The sequence below is a fragment of the Zalophus californianus genome, chromosome 8 (genome assembly GCF_009762305.2).
Source record: "Zalophus californianus isolate mZalCal1 chromosome 8, mZalCal1.pri.v2, whole genome shotgun sequence".
NCBI classification, from domain to species: Eukaryota; Metazoa; Chordata; class Mammalia; order Carnivora; family Otariidae; genus Zalophus; species Zalophus californianus.
In genome coordinates, this window is record NC_045602.1 from 69890157 (window position 1) to 69912041 (window position 21885).

At 37.5% G+C, this 21885-nt stretch overlaps 1 protein-coding gene and 1 non-coding gene across 2 annotated transcripts in view; one reads left to right on the forward strand and one right to left on the reverse strand.

The window, feature by feature from the left end:
* Positions 1-21885, forward strand: part of NRXN1 (neurexin 1) — a 1127542-nt gene that overhangs the window by 117247 nt on the left and 988410 nt on the right.
* Positions 19801-19903, reverse strand: LOC113938781. Its single transcript, XR_003524988.1, has one exon. It is a non-coding gene; the product is annotated as a U6 spliceosomal RNA (small nuclear RNA).

The following is a 21885-nucleotide window of genomic DNA, read 5'->3' on the forward strand; positions in this document are numbered from 1 at the left end:
GACTTTTACCCAGCCCAGGGATAAATGATCATATTTTCAAGTAGATGATTTATCAAGTAGTCCAGGTCCACAGCCAGCTGTCCTAACCTATGGAACTTGCACTGAAGAACTACAGTGATTGGAAATCGCCAAATCAAAAAGCAACAACAAAACTACAGTGCCTAAGGTCATGGTTCCCTTAAAATTAGTATCTTATTATTTGTCCTTTTGGTAGAGAGAGAGAGAGAGAGGGACAGAGAGAGAGAGAATGGTTTCATTCAGTTTCAGTCATGTATTACTAAAAGCACCAATGAGGTTCTTCTTTATGTGGGACTCTTAGACATGGTATAAAGCCATAGCTTTTCAGAATGGATGTTTTCAAGGTCTTTCACATTAAGAAATATAAGCACAGTGATAATCGTTACCATTTTTCAGGACATGTCTTTACACGTTCAAATTATATCTACTTATACAGAATGTGTATTCTACTAAGTGCAGTTTTCCCCTTTCTGCTTGGCTTGTTTGCCTATGCATTGCTGTGTGCCTAGGACCACATGATAGCTCGTTCAGAAAAGCAGCAGCTGAAGTAGTCTTCAGTGATCATTAGTATTTACTTTCACCAAGTAGAGTGCAGGGATGCTACCACAGTTGTGAGCTGAGAACAGTGTTTTCTTTCACCTTAGATAAATTTTTTAATACATAGCACAGATAGCGAGCAATTTGATGACTCAAGACAAATGATAATTCAGGAAATTAAAACGACTCATGTGTTATATGAAGTTTCTAAGCATGATTTTATTTTTTGGCCTGAATTACCTGGTCAGCTGACCCAGTTCTCCATTTCATTTTCTAAACTTGGCATTATAAAGTCAGGAGACATTTGGAGAAAATTAAATTACTCCATTCAAGGGAACAATCACATTTAGAATGGACTAAAGCACAGCCAGAGGGATGGAAATCCCTAGACTGGTCAGTTGTGGTTTCAGTTCACAGGGAAATCCTCATTCACAAGCTAACCATAGATTTTTTGCAGAGAGCTAATGGCAAAATATGCCGAGAATCTTCTGTTCAACTTAGGGAACAGCTATTTTTGATGCTATGCTGACCTAAAAGAATTATGTGATGGCTTGTTATGACTGTCTTTCTAGTGATTATTTGTTTAGATGAAAGAATGCAGTGTCTCACAGACAGCAGGGCATGCATTTTGTATTGCTTCCCTAGCAGAGCCCTTAGGTTTGCACTGACCCGTCTGTATTTCCTGTGACCAGTGGTATTCTTTGTGAGAAGACTGAGTGAAATTAGGAGCCGTTCATTGTGATGGAAAGGGAGAGAAGCTGATTGCTCCAAAATAAAGCCAGAATTTGAACTGATGCATGTGAGGACAATTTGGTTTCGGACTTACTCTCTCATTGTTTATAAAGAGTGATGTCATGACCTCTTAGGGTGAAGACGCTGTTGCTTTTTTCTTGAACATCTTCAAGTATGTCTTCTCTAATTTAAAAAAAAAATGTTCTGGGGGTGCCTGGGCAGCTCAGTTGGTTAAGCGTCTGACTCTTGATTTTGGCTCAGATCATGGTCTTAGGGTTATGAGACTGAGCCCTGCATTGGGTCTGTGCTGGGTATGGAGCCTGCTTAACATTCTCTCTCTCTCCCTCTCCCTCTCCCCCTCCCCTGCTCCCTCTCTCTCAAAAATAAAAAAAAATGTCTGATTTAAAGGAGGACTGCTGTTTTTAAGAGAGGCTGGCCAAGTAACTTACCTCCTTCTTAAAACTTCTGAAAAATTTCTGAAACACCACTACAAACTTTGACCTCATTACCATTGTTCTGATCCCACAGTTCTCAAGTTGGTTGCCCTGCCCACTCCCACCCATCAGTCACCAGGGGCACATTTTAAAAAATACTGATTTTAAAGGAACTTGCCTGATAATTGTACTTAGTAGACTTAGGATGGATTGGAATCCTATACCTTGAAAAACCCCCTCAGCTCCCCCAGAAGCTTCTAAAGCACAGCCATTTTTTGAAGTGTTACCGACTCAGTTCATTGGCTTTTGGTCTCTTTAAGAGTTAAAATTTGTACTTCATGGTGATGAAGGTCATTTATTTCTTCTTGCAAGGGGCATATTCAAGTTTTTAATTAAGTCCATGTTGCTTCTGCATTGAGAGACTTTTCTTGCTAATAAAAAAAATTATCTTGCTTTAAGAGAAGTTGGTCCATTATGAAAGTATAGGGAAATAAGAGACAGTTTTTGAGTTAGGCCTTCCCGTTATCCTTGAAATGAAACAGTTGGTATTCAGACTAGTAAAGATGTCACTGGGATCTCTCAAATCTTGTGCTAAAGGTCATTAAAATTTTCATTGTGTAGCGTTCAGATAGGTGCTTCAAAAAATCAAATTGGCTATGTGGCAACATTTAAACTTCCTATGTGATGCCCACCCATGGATAATTTGTAATATATTCTAGGATCATTGCCATGGTAAAGAGATCCAGACAAAGAGAAAACCAAACAGTAAATGCTGAGCTCACATAAGAAATATGCCACATATATATCTCTATACAATAAAAAAGTTGATTATGATACTTTTTTTAAAACTGGAGGCTATGGTGAAGGAGGCATTCAATAAAATAAGAATATGCCATTTCTACAAAGGCCAAGCTTTAGGGGTGGAAATTTGGTCCCTGGAGTCCATTAAGAAAGAAATAATGTTCTTATGAGACATTTTAGAGATGACTGACACAGGTATAAGACTTATATGGATATATATTATCAGATTTTAAAAACCTACAAAAGGAAGGGATTAAAAAAAAAAATGTGATTGGAAAGAAATGCAGGAAGAGGAGTGCTGAAGGGGAGAAGCTCCCGGGGTGGGGAGGGGGAGTTATCATGTAGGTGCAGTGACAACACAGCATTATTTCCCCAGGTAGCAAGGATGTGGAAGAGCAATGGCTGCAGCCTGAGAGGGCAACCTCAGGGACTAGAAAACTCTAGAAATAAATGGGTACCTGTTTCACGTGAGAATAACCCATATTGCCAAAGGTATCTTGCCAAAGATAAATCTCTCAGTAGCCCTACCCTGTTACTCACTAACTAACTAAATTACTAACATACAGTGTTTGAAAGTACCATATAATTTCTTTTTTTTTTAAAGATGTTATTTATTGGAGCACCTGGGTGGCTCAGTCGGTTAAGCATCTGCCTTTGACTCAGGTCATGATCTCAGGGTCCTGGGATCAAGCCCCTCATCTGTCTCCCTGCTCGGCGGGGAGCGGGCTTCTCTCCCTTGCCCTCTGCCCCTCCTCCCTGCTTGTGCCCTCTCTCTTAAATGAATAAATACAATCTTAAAAACTTAAAGATGTATTTTATGTTAGTCATAATCATACATGTAATCCTCAAACAAAAAGAGGTAGATTTTATGAGTCTCAGTTTACACATGAGGAAAATGAGTTTAAGAATGGTCAGATATTACCTTAAAAACTAATGACGTAATGTATGGTGATTAACATAACATAATAAAAAAATAAATAGGAAGAAAAAAGAATGGTCAAATAACTTAACTTTTAAATATATTTCCCTGACCTAAAACATAACCTCTCTTAGGCTCTTCTGAGACCTTAGGACATATCTTGCTAATGAACGCACACAATAAATTGAGATAAAGTACAGATGCTCACAGATAAAGTTCAAAGGTATGGCTGCTTCATGTTGGGATACTGAGTGTAGTTCCAGAGCAAGGAGCTTGGAGGGGCCACTTTCGCTGCTCCTGGCGCATACTGCCTCTGTGGCGGCCCACTGCAACACAAATGCTGGAAGCTATTTTCGCTTTTCAGCTTTTTTGTAAAAGCAAAAAACTCTGTGAATTTCTTTTGGCTAGCCAAAACAGTTACTAGTGTAGATCTCCCCTAAAAGTGAAGTGGTGTAATGTGAATTTTCAAAAAATTGGGATATATGTGTAATTGCTTTAGCAAGGAAAAGGACTTAGTAATAGAATCATAAATTTGACTAATCTTTAGAAGTATCGTAGTCCAAATGCCTACACAACAAACTCTTCTGCTGGTTCTGGGATCGTGCTGATCCAAACTTTGTTTCCATGTCCAGAAGGAGAGTGTACCTGTAGCAGTCTTTTAAAGGAGAGTTTTATTATTAAAGAGTTTCTCTTCTTAATTTGAATCAAAATATGCCTGCTGAAACTATCGCCAATTAGCCATCTGCATGTTGTTATTGTTACTAAGATAGTTACTGAGTTTCTCCAGTGTGGTGTGCTCTCTGTGTTTCCAAATTATCTGGAGTTAAACACAGTCTGTCTAATTTCTCATGCACATTAAAAAAAATAATTTCTATAAATACATCCCCCACTCTCATACTCAGACCCTAATTTTTTCTTTTCCAAATTTTATAACTTCTGTTTCTAAAACCATTCTTCACAGTGTTTAAATCCTTTTCATGTTCTTCCTGGCCATCTCCTCCTGCTCTGGACATATTTTAGCTGTCAGAATATCTCTTAGAGTCAATTTCAGAATTAATTACAGGATCCCTGATGTCTGAGCAGGGAGGACACAGTAAGGTGTAAGAATTCTCTGGTTCTGGAAATAATAATACCTATACTCAGGTGTGTGTGTGTGTGTGTGTGTGTGTGTGTGTGTGTGTGTATTTTGTTGCTATTTTTCTTTGTTTTGTTTTTGTTTTGATCAATGTTTCTGTTTTGTTGACTAATTCTAAACTTTTAGTTGAAACCTGTAAGTTTTTCCGTCTGAACTGCTGGTAATTCAGCCTTATTCTCTACTCACCAATTAATTGCGTGAGCCTATTTCAAAGCATGAAATATATTTCTATTCAAATTTCATCTTCAAACATTAAAAAGAATTTAAATATCTACCCAGTCTCCTATGCAAGATGCTGGGGATACAAAAGTAAATAAGCCATAACATATTGGGAAGGTATCTGTCCTAGAGAGATTTATAGCTCAGTAGTAGGTAAAGACATTCAACATATAAGTCACATCGACAGTTAAAAGCCCTGTGATAGGGGGCACCTGGGTGGCTCCGTCTGTTGGGTGACTGCCTTCGGCTCGGGTCATAAATAGGGTCCTGGGATAGAGCCCGGCGTTGGGCTCCCTGCTCAGCGGGAGGCTTGCTTCTCCCTCTCCCACTCCCCTGCTTGTGTTTCCTCTCTCACTGTCTCTCTTTCTGTGTCGAATAAATAAAACCTTAAAAAAAAAATAAAAAATAAAAAAAGTCCTGTGGTAGAAGTCACTTAAAAGAATCAATATTCCTCATTAGCTGAGTCTCATAGAATTATTGGATGTTCACTAGATTAACATGGTTGAGTAGTGTATTTGTTTTCTGTTGATGCCATAATAAGTTCCATAAACATAACATCTTAAGATAAATTTGTTATCCTACAGTTCTACAGGTCATGAGTCCAACATGGGTCTCAGTAGGCTGAACTCTGTATGTCAGCCGGGCAATGTTCCTTTTTGGAGGGTCTAGGAGAGACTTGGCTTGTTTCCTTTTCCAGTTGTTTGAGGCTAGAAAAAAGCTACAGTCATGACTCCTTTCCTCCATCTTCAAAATCAGTAATCTTGCGTATCTCTACTATTCTTCTGTAGTTACATTTCCCTTAGATAGTCTTCTGATTCTTTCTTCTGCTTATAAGGAGTTTGTTGATTACACTGGCCCCATCTGGATAATCCTGGAAACTCTTCCTCCCTTAAGCTGATTAACAAACTTAATTATATCTGCAACCTTACCTGTGTTTGCAAAGTAACCTAGATTCTGGGGATTACGATGTGGTCATCTTAAGATGCCATTATTTCTTTGTACCACAGGTAGAAATATTAAATCAAAGGAAAAATGTAAGAAAAGTCATGGAGTTATGGTAGAGAAGTGCTGATTTTAAGAATTGGAAATAGAGCATGAATGCAACAAGGGAGCCTGAGAGAACTGGAGAAACAGATAAGGGTCAAGATGATGAAAAGCCTTAAGGTACAAGATAAAATTTGCTTTTTAGAAAGATCACTCTGACAAGAGAACAGATTTGAGGAGTGCAAACTAAAGATAAGAAAATAGCAAAGCAGTTATGAGTTAGTCAAGAAGCATCAAGGGCTTATACTTTTGTCTTAGCATCAGAGATGGAAACGAGTGAATAGATGTGCTATATCCTAAGTCGTTGGCTTCAACAGGACTTGTTGATTGATTAGATGCAAGAGTGACAGCAAGACCGGAGTCATGACTGACTCCCAGATTTTCATCTTAAATTCTTAGGTGGATGATGGTATCATTTACCAAGACAGTGTGGATTAATGAAGAGAAAATGGGGGTGAGGAGGAAATGGAAGCAAGCATACTCTGATTACTGTTTTAGTTCAGGCATACAACCAGTCAACTATTTTGAATCTTAACCTGTAATTCCATGCTTGTGCCATCTACAAACATGATTTACATCTACTCCATGTTTTCTTAAAAATGGACATCGCTCGGCATCAGGGAAATCCAAATCAAAACCTCAATGAGATACCACCTCACACCCGTCAGAATGGCTAAAATTAACAAGTCGGGGAACAACAGATGTTGGCGGGGATGTGGAGAAAGGGGAACCCTCCTACACTGTTGGTGGGAATGCAAGCTGGTGCAACCACTCTGGAAAACAGTATGGAGGTTCCTCAAACAGTTGAAATTAGAGCTACCATTCGATCCAGCAATTGCACTACTGGGTATTTACCCCAAAGATACAAATGTAGGGACCCGAAGGGGTACGTGCACCCCAATGTTTATAGCAGCAATGTCCACAATAGCCAAACTGTGGAAAGAGCCAAGATGTCCATCGACAGATGAATGGATAAAGAAGATGTGGTATATATATACAATGGAATATTATGCAGCCATCAAAAGGAATGAGAGCTTGCCATTTGCAATGACGTGGATGGAACTGGAGGGTGTTATGCTGAGGGAAATAAGTCAATCAGAGAAAGACATGTATCATATGACCTCACTGATATGAGGAATTCTTAATCTCAGGAACAAACTGAGGGTTGCTGGAGTGGTCGGGGGTGGGAGGGATGGGGTGGCTGGGTGATAGACATTGGGGAAGATATGTGCTATGGTGAAGGCTGTGAATTGTGTAAGACTGTTGAATCACAGATCTGTACTTCTGAAACAAATCACGCAACATATTTTAAGAAAAAAGAAAAAGAAGAAGATAGCAGGAGGGGAAGAATGAAGGGGAGTAAGTCAGAGGGGGAGATGAACCAGGAGAGATGATGGACTCTGAAAAACAAACTGAGGTTTCTAGAGGGGGGGAGGGTAGGGGGATGGGTTAGCCTGGTGATGGGTATTAAAGAGGGCACATTCTGCATGGAGCACTGGGTGTTATGAACAAACAATGAATCATGGAACACTACACCAAAACAAATTATGTAATATATGGTGTTTAACATAACAATAAAAAAGTTTTTAAAAAAATGGACAAAAATATGGTAGAGAATAGAGTTGTCAGAATGCTCCTGGGGACCGACTTCAATAGCCATTGTTACATCAGTCTGAATTCATTGTATATTGCCATCCAACCACCTTTGATTCTATACTGTTAACTAGATCATATTTCTTCATGTATTTCAAAATATGTCTTAAAAATTCAGTCAAATTCTTTGCTGAAACATTTAATATACTCTGTCTAAATCATAAAGCATTATTGGGAAAGTTATTTGTATTCAGTAGTGATAAATACTGAATTATTTCACTTGATCTTTCACTTCAACGTATATGCTTATTCAGTACACCCCGGTAAGGTTCTTTGTGAAGAACTTTGTGAAGACCTTTGTGAAGCATAAATGCATATGTCAGGTTTATAACTATGTAAAAAATAAAAAATATAGTGACAACGAAGGAGAATAAGAGGTTAATTCTTACTAGAAGAACAAACAAAATTTCCTGGAGGCAGTAGTAGTTGAACTGGAGGAGGTGAGAATGAGGACAGAGGATAGACTTGACAGGGAGGGGAGCATCTACACGATAGAACATCATGATCCGGGGCAACTGGGTGGCTCAGTCGTTAAGCGTCTGCCTTCGGCTCAGATCATGATCCCAGGGTCCTGAGATCAAGCCCCGCATCAGGCTCCCTGCTCCGCGGGGAAGCCTGCTTCTCCTCCCACTCCCCCTGCTTGTGTTTCTTCTCTCACTGTGTCTCTCTCTGTCAAATAAATAACTAAAATCCTTAAAAAAATAAAGAACATCATGATCAAAAACATTGAAACAGCGTTATGTAGAACATGACATGATGTGGTCGAAACACAGGTGTGGATAGAGGGAGGTTTAGAATCAGGGAACTGGTAGCATTCTGGTCCACAGTTGTAGTGATTTTTAATTGAATTTGAATATGATAGGGTAGGTGTGTTTTCTCGATATCTATACATTCTCTATAACCTCCTGTTGTGTACCCTAACTAGATTTATGTGTTGCTATTTCTTACCTGGTACCTTAGATATCTGGTCTATCACCCTAGGTTTAGGAACTTACTTTGCAGTCAGTAGACTGCCAGTTTGTGTGTGTGTGTGTGTGTGTGTGTGTGTGTGTGTGTGTGTGTGTGTGTGTGTGTGTGTGTGTGTGTGTGTGTGTATTTGGGGGGTGGATTATCATAGTCCTACTTTAGATTTCTTATACTAAGACATTTTAATGGCACACTGGATTGTAAATGAATAGTGTTAAGGATGGGATCATGAGAGGAAAGTAAACGAGTTAGGAGGTTGTAAAAACAGTTCTGGTAGAAGGTAATGGGCACTAAACTATTCTAATAATTGGGAAAAGAAAGGAGGGATCAAATGTGAAAAGGTGGATTCAAAACTCCTTCAGGACATGGTCTGGGTCTTGTTTTTTTCTATGGTGCTTAATATGGGCAAGACAGAAAGTAGACAATAAATGAATGGATGAGGACATTGGAGAAGTTGAACATGAGAGGTTAAAAGAAGTAACTGAGGATGACCTTAAGTGCCCAAATGTGAATAACTGCAAGGATTATGCTTCTGAAAATGTCTGTGAGAGAAGAAATTTCATCTTTGGTAAAGTTCAGAAAGACATTCAGGGAGGCAGTTCAACGAACAGATGGATGAAAATGTGAATATGGCCCTCAGGGTGGAGCTTATAATTAAAAGGAAATACGAAAATCTACAACTTGGAGGTGATGGCTTATTTCAGCTCACCCAGCAAAAACATACACATCAAGATAAAATATGGATTAGTAACTATTTTTAAGAAAAGGTCAAAACATTTAGTGCAGAAATAATGTCTTATGGATAAAGAAATTAAGAGACAAATATTTGTTTTGCTCAAAGCTGTTCAACAAATAAATGGGATAATTGGTTCTAGAACATAAATGGGATAATTGGTCCTAGAACATAAAAAGATGTCATTTAAATCACATCAGCACATTACTTCAGTGCCTCCTGTTCCCACACTGAGTCATTCTCTACTTAAAGTTCAGCCATGTTAACCTCTTTTCTGGCACCAAATCTGAAGTGTGATCCATTTGGAAAATTCAGGAATAGACTGTTTATTATCAAGATAGTTTTTCCTAATTTTCATGTAGTGTAAGGAGCATAAGGAAGCCTAGCCTGAAAGCTACCAGTTTTATTTTATTAATTCCAAGTACTTTGGCCTGGCCGCCCTGACTTGTCTCATTTCTTATGTCAAATTGCTGTTTCAAAACAAATTCTTAGGTTCTAAATTTCACAGAATTATGTAGGCCAGTGGATGTCAACTTGTGAAGCTTAAGTGTTGAGTAGGCACCTTAGGACTATCCCTGGGGGTTTAAGAGCACAGGGAGGAGAGGACTTAAAGCCTCTGCCCTGATTCAAACACTACCATAGCCTTTCATCTGTTTTAATATTTAGCTGTCTTCAAGATTTTGTATAAAGGAAGGATCTCTTATTTTAAAATATTTCTAAAACTACTAGAGGTTATTAATCTCAGGGCTGTGACCAGCATTTCAGATCTTTTCCTTTTGATTTTGTGAATTACTTTGAAGCACTCCAAATCCTGTTGCTTCAAATGAGTAAATCATAGAAATTCAATTTTACCGTAAAAGTACCATGGAGCCATTTAGCCCTGCAGTGAGCAACATCTCTGGCCTTTGCCAGCACAGCTCTGTTAGCCTGAGGCCATATTGAGAAGAAAGGTTTTCAAGTTTTCACAACTAAATGAGAGGTTTTCTACTGAGACAAGATAGAGGCAAACCTTGAGACATTGTTTTCAGAAGCAATAAAATATGTTTCTATTTATATTTCTCCTTTTCTATTTTTCATTGCTATATAGAAACCAAATTTTATTTTGTATTATTTACAGAATGGCTATTCAAAAGGCCCACAGAGTGTATTAAGAGGTACTATGACAGTAGTATATTGAGAGTAAGTGTCACCAATAAAAACAAATCTTCCCCAAAATTTCTATAATAATTCTCTGATTAAAGAGTGATGATTTAAAAAAAAAATGCAGTTACTTGCAGGACAACCCAATAGTTCCTTCCAAGATAATGCGGTCTTTATTTGAAGCAGATTTAGGTCTTACCATAGTTAGATTGCATTCCACTTTGATATGGTTTAGGTTAAATAGCTGTCATTTTGGTCTATGGCACTACAGTGGAGATAGTTAAAATTTAGGTCAGGGCAGCCTGGATGGTTAACCCCTGGAAAGCAGAGAACATAAAGGGATTTAGAAGGGTGCCCAAACTAATTTTATTTTCAGTGTCTTATTTATTTTAGTTAATTAATTAATTAATGAAGTCCTAGCCCTCTTTACATAAAAAGTAACTTGATTCTTGTTCCTGTAAAATAGTATATTGGTACTGGGTGGGAATATATGCTCAATATTTTCTTGTATAAAATGATATTATTATAATTTTCCATTCTTCTTCTCAGCCCTATCTTTTATTCATGAATACTTGTTTATGATTTGTAAAGGCAGTTCTGAGTTATCCTGTGCTCCTGAATTATCCTGTGTCTTAGAAGATCCAGAGGTGTAGTATTTCTCAGTAAATCCACTGTTACCTCACAAATTTATTAGAAAGCACAATTAACTGATATTAATTTTTTTTTTTGACTAGCACTATATTCCAAGGTAAGTTAAAATGATTTCTGGTTTGGAGTCATGAAAATCTTTCTGTTATAATTTGTGTGGATCTAATATATTACCATTTGTGGCCTCTTTTGTTGTTATTCCTGAGAAAACTTGTTTTTATTCTTAATTCTATTCTAAACTTAGAATATGTTTCAGGATCCCCCCCTTTTTTAAAAATTTGGGTCTGTTTTTACTTCAGTGGTTCTTTTTTTTTAAGATTTTATTTATTTATTTGACAGAGAGAGACACAGCGAGAGAGGGAACACAAGCAGGGGGAGTGGGAGAGGGAGAAGCAGGCTTCCCGCCGAGCAGGAGCCCGACGTGGGACTTGATCCCAGGACCCTGGGATCATGACCTGAGCCAAAGGCAGATGCTTAACAACTGAGCCACCCAGGCGCCCCTACTTCAGTGGTTCTGAGAAGCAAAATAGATAAATGCTTTCATGTAATGAATATTGCTATGAATAAACTGTCTCTGTGTTGCCCATCTGGTTAAAGAATGTTACTAGACACTGATGAGTGAATTAATGATATTTAAGATCCATCAGGATCTAGTAAAGTCATCCATCTCAGTGGTCATTTGAGGTTAGGCTCTTTTAAAGGAAAAAAAAAAAAAAAACAGATTCTTCTACTCATTTTCTGAACCTGATGGCTCTAAATTCTTTTTAGAGAATCCCATCATTTTCCAACTAAATGCTGGGTTAGTACTGAATCGAGTAACGCTCTATTCATAGCTCTGGGAGTGACAGCATATAGGAGGTTGTTTAACCCCTCTGTATCTATATCTTCTTTCTGCCATGCATATTGCTATCACAAATGAAAACATTCTGTGAACACTTTGAAATCCTGAAAGAAGGCAGTTTAATAATTATAAATTAACTACAGCATTTCTATAATTCACAGTTATTAGAGGATAAGTGGACTATTAGAAGTCTTTCTGGTTTGTTGTTTGATCTCTTTCGATTACCTAGTGATACAAATTGCATTTTCGTCTTAGTATCCTATCACATTGAATCAGTGTTGAACTTTCCTTTTATTAAGAACATATAAAAAGTTGGGCGCCTGGGTGGCTCAGTAGGTTAAGCATCTGCCTTCAGCTCAGGTCATGATTCCAGGGTCCTGGTTTCAAGTCCTGCATCTGGCTCCTTGCTCAGTGGGGAGTCTGCTTCTCCCTCTGCCCTTCCCCTCTCCCCCAACTCTTGGGTGTGCTCTCTCTCTCGAAAAAAAATAAATAAATACAATCTTTTAAAAAAAGAACGTAAGGGGCGCCTGGGCACCTGGGTGGCTCAGTTGGGTAAGCGACTGCCTTCGGCTCAGGTCATGATCCTGGAGTCCCGGGATCGAGTCCCGCATCGGGCTCCCTGCTCAGCGGGGAGTCTGCTTCTCCCTCTGACCCTCCTCCCTCTCATGCTCTCTGTCTCTCATTCTCTCTCTCACAAATAAATAAAATCTTTAAAAAAAAAGAACATAAAATTTATTTGAGGTTTCTTAATGAAATTATTTCTTGCATATTAATTTTTTACCAGCACTCCAGGTAAGGAACATAGAAAGCATAATTAATGTTTCCCCATTTTTGTTTCTTTATAGAATATTAATTTATTCAGCACATTCAACTCAAAATTAAGAAACCCCTTCCTCTGGGAAATAAGCAGAACAAAATCATGGTATTTATATTTTAATGCTGGGAAACAAGCATTGATGAAAAAATATATAGTATGTTAGATGGTGACACATTTTACGGTGAAAAATAAAACAGTGACTGGGACATGGGAGTGCACAGATGAGAGAAGGAGGTATAATTTTTATACCTCTTTTGTCTGAAGAGACCCTCATTTGTCCTCTGCTGTTTGTGAAGAGACCTGAAAGGAGAGATTCAGTGTCCATCCAGTCCTTTTGATTCTTTTGAGAAATACCTGTTCCTTTCTACCTTGGGTGAGCCCAGCCTAATCCAGGTGGCCCACATCAGTCATTCTTACATTATTTTTTCTTCCCAGCTGATTGAGCTGATTTCTCTTTTTTTAGGTCTCATCCTTTCTGGCTTGTGTGGTATCATGGAATGTCCTTGCTCGGAAATGTAGTTGTTTCCTATTGTCAATTGTATGAATTCTAGACTCCTCCACATCATTTTAGTATTCTTTAAGAGCCCTATTTATTTGATAACTTTATCTGTAATCCTTATTCCCAGAAAGTAGATCTCTTTATTTTGTCTTGAGTAAGTCATGCTTATTTCCAGTTGTGTGCTCTTACTTATACCCTCCTTCCCAATTAAAATGTCATCCCTTTTCTAAATTTTGTTTCTCTGAACCTAGGGTTTGATTGATTGATAGAGACAAATACATTTATTGTAAAACAAAGCAAAAGTTAGACCTGATAACCTCCACTGGAGGCTGATCCCAAGTTTGTACATAAACATTTACAACTGCTGTCTTTAAAGGACGTGTTCGCAGATATTAACACCCCTATTGAAAAGTTGCCGTGTGATGCAGTGTAGGGATGGTGAGGGATCCATCATGCATATACAAATCCAGCATTGTTCAACTCTTTTATTGTGGACAATAGTCCCTTAGGCTAGTCCCTGTCCTCAAGGGGAAACTGAGGTTCAGAAAGGTTGAGTTCCTTGTGTGGCCTTGGAGACATGTTATTTCTTTTTTGTATAGTTTAGTCTTCCCTTAATAATATGCATGTTAATCTAGATTGCCTGGTTCTCTATTTTGTGATTAGGTGCTTTATTTACCCCCCAAATTCCCTACCGGTAGCTTTCATACCTATCCCTTTAGTTTTTATATATTTTTAAAATACCTTCTGTGTACCTAATATCGTAGTACCTCTTCTATATCTCCCACGACACCTAATATACTGCTGTAGTTGGTGTTCAAAAACCATTGCTGATAGCTTTGATGTAGAAGGCTTTAGAAAGCTGACATTTATGCTTCTTAAACTGTAGTTCATATATTTGACTTAATTCTGCCAAATATCAAAAATTCTGTAACATCACCTACATGAGGTTATGTCAAGCAAAAATGCTGTAAACAAGAGCATAGAACTGATTTGTGTGGTCTCCTGTCACCTTTTTTCCCCAGCCTTTCCACTGATTTCTTTAATACATCCTGGAAAATATTAGAAAAAAACAAGCTCAGCCTCTCTTCAAAGGGAACTTTGATTTCATTTCTATCCTTTTTTTTCTTTTTCAAAGTTTTTTTTTTTTTTTTTTCTCTCTGTATGTTGTTTTTGTTTCTTTTCTTCTTTGGTATTCTTGTTACATGACTAACCTTGCATAGAAATATAAACTCATGGGAAAGGGGACCCACATCTACTAGTCGTGGCTGGGAGAGAAGTAAACAACAGGGCCTTGAAATGAAGCAAAGGGAGCCCTGGAATTTAATAAACAAAAAAGACCTTCCTTTTAAGACCCATCCAACTTTATTTACTATAGTTATTTTTGTAAAAGCATTTACTGTTGTAGGCTCTTGGGACCAGTTTTATCTAAGAAACATTTTCAGTTGCTTGCATTGAAAATTTCAGCATTGAGAACTTCAGAAATTACAATGGAACCCTGCTAATTCAGATTATTGATATGGAGACTAGCTGCAGATGCTTGAATTTTGTATGTTCAGAAGTATGTGAAAGGGGTGCCTGGGTGGCTCAGTCAGTTAAGCGGCTGCCTTCGGCTTGGGTCATGATCCCGGGCCCTGGGATCGAGCCCCGCATCCGGCTCCCTGCTTGGCGGAGAGCCTGCTTCTCCCTCTCCCTCTGTCTGCCGCTCTGCCTACTTATGCTATCTCTTTTAAATAAATAAATAAGTAAAATCTTAAAAAAAAAATAGATGTGAAAAATCAGGATTAAAATTCAACCTATTGCTTCAGAATATGTTCATTTATTTTTGTGAGTGTAGATTAATTTTAATTATTTATGTTTCTGCTGAAATAGAAAATACATCATCTTATTTTTCACACTGTGTCTGCATTCAAAAGTCTTAACTCTCTATTTGACAGGTATTTCTTTGAATCATCTATATTAGGAAGTAATTTCAATCTGTCTACAAGAATCCTGAATTTGCTTTCCAAAATAGGTGCTATATTTTAAATCCAGTGTGACTCCTTAGGCATTTAATATGCTGAACAGAAAGCTTTCCTAGAGATTCAACCCTCTTCTCTCCTGTAAATGAAAACTAAGCAATTTAGACTTTAAGCTCTATTTCACTGTTAATATTCTCTTCAATGTAAAATATATTTTATATTTATAAATATGCTTTCAAAGCATTCATTTCTGAAGAATAGCTTATAAATGTGTTATTTATAGTAAGCAATTAATTTTATAAGAAAATAAAAAATAAGTGGGAATTTGGGTTTTAATGCAATTAATTGATAATCCCACAGAACATTATACCAAAATTGAATCATAGGAAAAAAAAATGCCCCTTTGGGCGCCTGGGTGGCTCAGTTGGTTAAGCAACTGCCTTCGGCTCAGGTCATGATCCTGGAGTCCCGGGATCGAGTCCCGCATGAGGCTCCCTGCTCTGCAGGGAGTCTGCTTCTCCCTCTGACCCTCTTCCCTCTCGTACTCTCTATCTCTCATTCTCTCTCTCTCAAATAAATACATAAAATCTTTAAAAAATAAATAAATAAAAATGTTTTAAAAAAATGCCCCTTTCCATTTCTTGTCTCACACTCTAGTAACATAGACATCTGCTTTATATGCTATTTCATAAAAATGTGTTGTAATTCTTGGAACCCAAATATAATATGAGATTACTTAAAAAATCATTTGAAAAGTCCCGCCCTTTTAGAATTAGACATATGAGACACTCTTCTCTCATATATCATTTGAAAAGGGTTTTAGATAGAAGCCACAGTTGCTTATTTTTTTTATTTTTTTTAATTTTATTATGTTAATCACCATACATCATTAGTTTTTTTATAATTTTTTATTGTTATGTTAATCACCATACATTACATCATTAGTTTTTGATGTAGTGTTCCATGATACATTGTTTGCATACAACACCCAGTGCTCCATTCAATATGTGCCCTCCTTAATACCCATCACCAGGCCAACCCATCCCCCAATGCCCCTCCCCTCCAGAACCCTCAGTTTTTTCTCAGAGTCCATAGTCTTTCATGGTTCTTCCCCCCCTTCATTTTTCCCTTCCTACTATCTTCTTCTTTTTTTTTTAACATATAATGTATTCACAGTTGCTTATATTTTAAAAATGAAACTGTAATTGAAATTTTTGTGGGTTACATTGAAAACAGTAAAAAAAAAAAAAGTGCTGTAAATCTGTATAAAGACCACTTCCAAGAAAAGGAGACAATGTATAAAAAAAGAAAAGAGAATAAGCTTCAAGTGAGAGGATCCTCCGAAGAGAAATAAGATGGACATAAAGTTACTAAAATATTGACTGGATGAGTCGAAAACTAATCAACCCAATAAGAGAACTTTATCTTCAAGCTCAACAAGATTTCTAGACCTAGTACAAATCAAGTAATATTTGGAAATTACTGTGTGACCTTTCAAATCTGATCCAAACTTGTCCAGTAAATTGTATAGTCAAAACTAGTAAAAGGTATATTCTTGCTTGATCGTCCAACCCATTTTAATCAATTATTGCAATTGATTTTGGTTTTATTGGCATTAGTTTTATGAAGGAACAAGTTACATGCAATAATGTAAGTTTTTTTAAAAAGTTTAAAGTACAGGGCATTTCTCTTTCTTCCAAAAGATTATTTGCAGCCCTGTGTTTAAAGTACAGGGCATTTCTATTACTTCCAAAAGATTATTTGCACCCCTGTGTGTAGTCTAGTCCTGTATCTTCCCCTGGACCCAGGAAACCACTTTATCTGCCTTTTGTCACTATAGATTAATCTTCACATTATAAAAATGTGCTTTTTGTGTGTGGTTTCTTTTACTCTGCATGATGAATTTTTTTTTTTTTGCATGATGAATTTAAGATTCATCCATGTGTTTATTTATAGCAAGTTTATTTCTTGTTATTGGCAAGTAGTATACAATCAGCATGGTTTTTTTGTATGTATGTTTTATTTCTTCATCTAAATCATATTCTTTTTTTTTTTAAAGATTTTATTTATTTGAGAGAGAGAGAATGAGAGACAGAGAGCACGAAAGAGAAGAGGGTCAGAGGGAGAAGCAGACTCCCCGCCGAGCAGGGAGCCCAATATGGGACTCGATCCCGGTACTCCAGGATCATGACCCGAGCCGAAGGCAGTCGCTTAACCCACTGAGCCATCCAGGCACCCCATCTAAATCATATTCTTATTAAGAGCTCCATTTTAAGTTCTGTTTGTATATCCCCTTGATACCTAGAATAGTCCTTTGCACATAGTTGAGATTGTTTGGTTGATTGATTCATCTGTCTGAAGTTAGATGTTGGAAAGGAATTTTAGAATAATCCTGGTATCAGCTGTACTCATTTTTGGACAAAACATTTATTAGAAGTAACAAGGGGGAGACGAACCATGAGAGACTATGGACTCTGAGAACAAACTGAGGGTTCTAGAGGGGAAGGGGTGGGGGAATGTGTTAGCCTGGTGATTAAGGAGGGCACGTATTGAATGGAGCACTGGGTGTTACACGAATCATGGAACAATACATCAAAAACTAATGATGTAATGTATGGTGATTAACATAACACAATAAAATTTAAAATTTAAAAAAAGAAGTAGCAAGGTAAGAGATAATTTATTGAACAGTTATAATATGCCTGTTGCAGTACAGAGTTCTTTGGCTGCATTATCTCATTTATCTTCATAACACATCCTATGTGGTGTTTGTATTATTATGCTCATTTGATAGGTGATACAGGGCATTAAGGAATTCAGCACTGATTATTCAAGTTGATAAGCAGTAGAGCTGCTTGGCTCCAAAGCTGTTGTTCTTAACGACGTACCCTATTTCATCAGGGAAAGGAAAACTTGTTCCATGCTCCTCCTCTGCTCAAAACACTGCCATTTCTCGCCATTTCTTTGGTACTTAGACTGAAAGTCCGTACTGCAGCCACAGGGCATTATGTTATTTATTTCCAGGCAGCCTCTCAGATGTCCTCCTCTCTCCCTCCCTCACAGTGGCCTCCCTCCCCTTGTTGCTCAGGCACATGACACATGTGTGGTCCTTTCATCTCTGCTCAGACTCCTTTCATCTCTTTCATCTCTGCTCAGACTCCAACTCACTGAGGGCTACCCTGAACCTCTCTATTAAATAGTACAAACCTCCACCCCTCACTTCCTGCCCTACCAGTCCCTTCCACCCTTACATGTTTTCATGTTTTCCCTATTTTTCTTCATAGCAATTTTTTTTCTAATATATCCTGTATTACTCATTTCACTAGATTTAATGATTGCCGCCTGCCTCTCTGCAGGATATAATCCACACAAGAATAGGTATCTTTGACAGTGTTGTTTCCTTGCTTATCCAAATATCTGGAACAGTGCTGTCGTAGTTCAGGCCGCTATAACAATTACTATAAACTGGGATATGTAAACCATCTATTTCTCACAGTCCTGGATGCAAGGAAGTCCAAGATCAAGGTGCTGGTAGACTGCGTTCTGGTGAGGGTCCTTTTCCTGCTTTGTAGTTGTCAGTCTTCTCATTTTATCGTCACTGTGGAGAATAGACTGAAGAGAGCAAGCTCTTTTGTCTCCTCTTACAAGGGCATTAATCCCATTCATGATTTAATTATTCCCCAAAGGCCCTACCTCCTATTACTCATATTAGGAGTTAGCATTCCAACATACGAATCGAGGGGACACACTGAGCCCATAACAAATGCCTTGTACATAGTAGGTTCCCAGTGAATGTATTTAGGATATGAGCTGGGATATTTTTGGTCGTCTTCTCCTACTACCTTTTCTTCTCAGAAGAAATGGCATTAAGCAATATCTGAATGAATTAGGGACAAGGTAAAAGAATACAAACATTGATATCTAGCTCTATAACAGGAGTCCATAAGGAATAAGAAATCATTTTCTATTTTAATCTCCTCTTACAGTGTTTTCTCTCTCATATCTTATTATTTCACTGTATCAGTGATTTCCTAGATTGCTTCTTAGAACTGGAGGGAGCCTGAGAGTTTTGAGATAACTTGGTCCAAAAATCCCAACTTTGGGAGCTTTGGAGGGTTGTGAACCATGTCACATGGGTTTTGTATTTGCATACCTCTAGATGAAACTTCTTGTTAAAGCCATCCGTCTTTTGTCTTAATCTACCCTGACCCACTAATTTTGGTGTCTGACCCCCAAAACATAGTTAATTAGATTGCCTCTAATCCACCTTCTTTATTTTAAGGAAGAGAAAACAGATGGGTGATGAAGTGAGTTTTCTACAATGAAATGATGACTTAGTGCCATTTTCTCTGATGGGGAAAAGAATCCAAGATTGTGGAAGCATTTGCCAATCAATTAGAATGAAGATTAATTAGAAAATGTTATTACTGGTGTCCTTTTAAATCATCTTTTTATTGAATTCCTTAACACTCATAAAATGGCTATTTGAGGTCATGTAGGCTGAAATATGGTGTATTCTCATTCAGTACCATAAACTACTCCTGAGTGGTCCAGGATGTACAGAAGCTTCCGTTAAACTTTATGCAGGGAAAAGTAGATGACTTATTTGTTATTTACTCTTGTGTCAATTCATTTGTGGTGAAAACCCTATTTAAAGTTGAAATATTTTATTTACTGGCTATTCATGTTACTTTTTTGTTTTTTTTTTAAATGTGGAACGCTTCATGAACTTGCATGTCATCCTTGCGCAGAGGCCATGCTAATCTTCTCTGTCATGTTACTTTTTTGAAAAGGGAACAATGATTGCATGTGATATAAGTGTGGGATGGGGAGTAACATGAAGGAATAAGAGCAGTATCATTTCAAATGTCTAGGAAGAATATAATATTGGCCAAAGGCCAGGAAACTTTTCTTTCCTAGTCAGAAAAGTATCTCATTGCTATTTTGAATCATATTGACGTGATCATCATTTTTTTTGAATGATGAATTTTTTTGCATTTTTTTATTTTATTATGTTATGTTAATGACATGATTATCTTTTTAAACAAAACTTCCATTGCCACATTTTCTTTCAATTAATTTAAAAATGCAAAACAACTTTTTTCAAATGTTATCTTCTTCTAGTGAATTGAGTAATAGAAAATATCCTTTTGGTAAGTTTGTTTTTTAGTGTTGAGGTAATTTCTAAGTTATGTAACTACATAGGGATTCCACAATTATATTAGCAGTAATTTTTACATTAATCTTTATGAACAGTGGTAAATATTTTTTATGTTCAATGAGCCTTAGACATTATAAAATACATTTATACAGTAAAGTGCTTCTCATATTATTCTACCTCTTTCTGTGTGTACAGAAAATATTAATCAAGTGTTTCTGCTTCTCTGAAAAGCTTGTGGAAAATAAGAAGTTCCACATGAGTAATCAGTATGAGATCTTGAACTGTTCTTCTAATTGATTTAAATTCTCTTTGCTGAAAGTAATGAACAATTACTGACAATCTCCCTGATTTCATTTGTCAAAATTCTGAGAATGAGTCAACATTTTAATATATTAAGTGTTGGAAAATTCCGCAAGATGCATATAGCACCAGGGAGATCCTCATTAATAAATTAAAGTGCAAAAATCACTCTCTATTTGTGAATGTATGGTCTGACTTATATATATGTTACTGTAATTAAAATGTTGTCCTACATAATTAAAGATAATGCTATCAGTTCAATAAAAATAAACACATAGTTAAGACTTGTCCTCCACTAACATTTTATTTATATGACATGAGAGTATCTCAGGTGTAAGAACAGCTTATGACATCTTCTGGTCTTTTAATAATTTAGATGAGACAACTAAACCAAATCCTGTATCAAACCCTACAGAAGACTCTTCTAGTGAATCTTCCTTCTATATTAAAATTTTCATTAAAAAATCCTACACAGATGTCAAATATTTTGTTATGGGAAAGGCTCTTTTAGTATTCTAGTGGAATGAATGTATTTACAAAATATTTTCCTGTCTTTATTGGCATTAGTCAAGCTATCAGTAAATGAAGAGAGCTTCAATAATGCATTGATCTCTAAATTAATAGGCACTTATATGTAAGTATATGTGTGTCACTTGGGTCTTTGAGGGCACAGATGCTCAGATGTAGTTAGAGGTACAGAAGGCTGTTCAGGGTAGCAGCTGTGAAGGACAGAAGAGGAAAGAAGCAAGATGGGTCACAGAGGCAAGCCTCAAACTACGGTACGGATCTGATCATCTCTCAGCCAACTGTGGAAAGCTCTGGAGCAAAGATTGCTCCTTAGAGGTCCTGACCAGGCCCCAATACCCCACTGCCTTTCCTTGGCCTCCCCACCTCACCACCATGCTTAGTCATTGGTTAGGGGTTGCCCGGGAGAGCAGGATCTCAGCAGAACCTGAAAGTGATCATTGTTGGGGGTTGTCACCCAACTCTATTCCTCTCAGCTGACTATTGTGTTGTTGAAAGGACTACTGAGTGACATACAGCAACTAGAACACCTTCATGGCAACTCCAGTATGTAATCACTTCACATGCATATGTTTATGAGTAAATATGTTTATGTGCACAATATGCCACATATGTTTATTTTTTAAAGATTTTTATTTACTTGGAAAGAGAAGAAGAGAGAGCACAAGCAGGGGGAGCAAAAGAGGGAGAGGGAGAAGCAGGCTCCCCGCTGAGCAGGGGGCCCGACCCAGGGCTTGATCCCAGGACCCTGAGATCATGACCTGAGTCGAAGTCAGACACTTAACCCACTGAGCCACCCAGGTGC